Below are 3357 nucleotides of genomic sequence, written 5' to 3'. Positions count from 1 at the left end.
AGGTTGCAACAGAACAGGTAAGGAAGGAGGCAGGTAGGCGGAAGAACTGTGATATCAAAACTGCCTCTGCCTCTCTCTCTTACCCCTTAAGGCTGTCTTACAAGAGACCAGAATGAGAAGGGAAATGAACTGCGGATACATCAATTAACTGCAGAAACAGCCCCCACCCTCAATTCCAGCAGCATCCCTGGTTCTGGACGGGTGTCCCACAGCAGGGAATTCTGCAGGCACAGAGGCAGACACTGGTTGCGGAGGCAGTTGGGGACACAGCTCCAGGGGAAGGAAAAGGACAGGAACAGTTGAATGAATTGGTAAATTGCTTAATCTAATCTTCTTCTTTGGATGATTATCTTTTGTCTATGCTTTACGTGATAGAAAAGGGCACCAGGGCAAGGCTGCTGCCAGCTCTCTTCTCATTAAATGACAGGACCCAGGTCTGACATCAGTAATATTCCAGAAGCCTAAGATAGGACATTTTAGCAAATGAGCCTCTTCTTCCCTCCCATTGCGTGTGCTCTAGGATATCAGCTGGGTTGGGAGGGATTGAGATAAGTATACGTGGTAACTTTTACTGCTTATTTTTTTTTACCTCAAATTTCCTTTTATATTTTTTCACTTTTAATTATATTTTGTTGATTATGCTATTACAGTTGTCCTGACTATTCCCACTTTGCCCCCCTCCACCAAGCACTCCACAGTCCCTCGGGCAACCCCCCCACCATTGTTCATGTCCATGGGTCATGTGTGTAAGTTCTTTGGCTACTCCGTTTTCTATACTGTACTTTATATCCCCATGGCTATTATGTAACTACCTATTTGTACTTCTTAATCCCCTCACCTCTTCACCCATCCCCCACATGCCCCCTCTATCTAACAACCATCAAAATGATCTCCGTATACATGATTCTATCTCTGTTTTTGTTTGCTTAGTTTGTTTTTTAGATTCAGTTGTTGATAGATATGCATTTTTTGCCATTTTATTGTTCATAGTTTTGATCTTCTCCTTTTTCTTAAATAAATATGAAATTTAACATTTCATATAATAATTTTTTTTATAATGGATATCTTTAGTTTTTTTTCTTGTTTGGGAAGCTCTTTGTCTGCCCTTTGATTCTACATGATAGCTTTGCTGGGTAGAGCAATCTTGGCTATAGGTCCCTGCTTTTCATGACTTTGAATATTTCTTGCCAATCCCTCCTAGCCTGCAAAATTTCTTTTGAGCAATCAGCTGAGAGTCTTATGGGAACTCCACTGTAGGTAACTAACTTCATTTCTCTTGCTGCTTTTAAGATTCTCTCCTTATCTTTAATCTTTGGCAGTTTAATTACAATGTGTCTTTGGGTGGGCCTCTTTGCATCCATCTTGTTTGGGACTCTCTGTTCTTCCTGGGTTTGCATGTTTATTTCCTTCACCAAATTAGAGAAGTTGTCTTTCATTATTTTTCAAATAGATTTCCAATTTCTTGCTCTTTCTCTTCTTCTGGCATCCTTATGATGCAAATATTGGACCTCTTGAAGTTGTCCCAAAGGCTGCTTATGCTATCCTCATTTTTTTTTTCAGATTCTTTTTCCTTTTTGTTGTCTTATTGGGTGTTTTTTGCTTCCTTATGTTCCATATCTTTGCCTTAATACTCAACTTCATACTCTCTACTGTTGTTTCCCTGTAAATTGTTCTTTATTTCAATTGGTGTATCCTTCATTTCAGCCTGGGTTTTGAACTCTGCATCTGATATATTGCTTATCTCCATTTTGTTTAGTTCTTTTTCTGACGTTTTTGTCTGTTTTTTTCATTTGGATTGTTTTTCTTTGTCTCCTTGTTTTGGCAGCCTCCCAGTGTTTGTTTTTATCTATTGGGTAGAGCTGCTTTGATTCCATGTCTTGGTAGTCTGACCTAATGTAGTAGGTGTCCTGTAGGGTCCAGTGGCACATCATCCTCTATCACTCTAGGTGTGCCTTCTGTGTGTTTTGCGTATACCCTCCTTTTGTAGTTGAGCCTTGGTTGCTGTTGGCAGATCAATGGGAGAGATTTATCCAAGTCAGTCAACTGCAAGGATTGGCTGTGGCCACTTACCACCAACCTCTGCCCTCTGTGGAAGATAAGCTATGCAGGGGCAGGGTGGTGGTGCTCTGACACAGTCTGCAGCTGTCCACTGAGTATGATGACCCTGGGGTTTCCCAGGTAGTGGAAGCCAAGATCAGCTCCCACCTGTGTTTTGCCTGGGGCCACCCTGCCTGAGTTGAAAAGGGATCTGAGATGGCTGCTACCTCTGCTGGATTGGAGATTCCCAGGCAAAGCCAAGTTGTGAATCTAGCCTGGCTGCTGCTAGTGCCAGCCTGGGGTTCAGGAAGCCAACTGCTGCTTCTTCGATAGGATTTATAAAGCTCTGAAGCAGGAGCCAAGATCAACCATCCATATGGAAAAGCAGCTTGGGGGGCTCATAAGTTGGATGGGGCTAAGTTTCTGGGGATCTCCAAGGCACATCAAACAGTGTTAGCCAGGTTGATGGATCTTAGATATGGCACCAGCCTGCCAGCTCTGTGGCTCTGTTGGGGGAGTGTTTAGAAAAGGGGCAATGGCATCTGCTCACCTTGATGCCAGACACTTCAGTTCCTCTCTGTATACTGCTGGTGCTCTTCAAGCAGCTATCCCAGTGCTGGAGCTCAGACAGAGTGAGTCTGAGTAGGTGAGTGTGTGGGTTCTTTAAGAGGAAATGCATGGGGCTCCAGCAGTTTCTTCCACTGACTCAATTCCTGCTGGTTTTTGCACCCAGAAGTTGTGGGGACTTATCTTCCTGGCACTGGAACCCTGGGCTGGGGAGCCTGGTGTGGGGCTGGGACTCCTCGCTCCCAAGATATCCCTCCTGAATTTGTATCCACCACGTGTGGGTGAAGGACCAAACTGTTCTGCTCCTGTACCCCTCCAACCTGGATGGATGTGGTTTCTTTAATTCCATAGTTTTCAGACTTCCATTTAACTCAATATCTGATGGAGCTGAGTGATGGTTGTTCCATATTTTAGTTGTCATTTTGATGCAGTTGTGCTAACAGACAAGCCATGTCTGCCCATGCCATCATCCTCTATACCGCTTATTTAGAAAAACAATTTGGCAATAATAAATGTTTATATTCTTATCCAATAAAGTCAATTCTGGTAGTATATCTTTAAACACGAAAACATTTTATTGTTTGTAAAAGAAGGCTCAAATGGCCAATAATAAAAGATTGGTTTAAAAATTCAGTCTACATTGTTTAATATAATGGTTTAAACGTCTCTGAGAAAAAATGGCAATAATACATAATTTACATTAAAGTTAATAAGTAATTAATATTAAGTTTTTTAAAAAGTAAGATATAAAAT

Source organism: Pteronotus mesoamericanus, unplaced genomic scaffold (genome assembly GCF_021234165.1).
Source record: "Pteronotus mesoamericanus isolate MK-2021 breed Mesoamerican mustached bat unplaced genomic scaffold, CSHL_Meso_final contig_33, whole genome shotgun sequence".
Lineage (NCBI taxonomy): Eukaryota > Metazoa > Chordata > Mammalia > Chiroptera > Mormoopidae > Pteronotus > Pteronotus mesoamericanus.
This window is presented reverse-complemented; position numbering follows the sequence as displayed.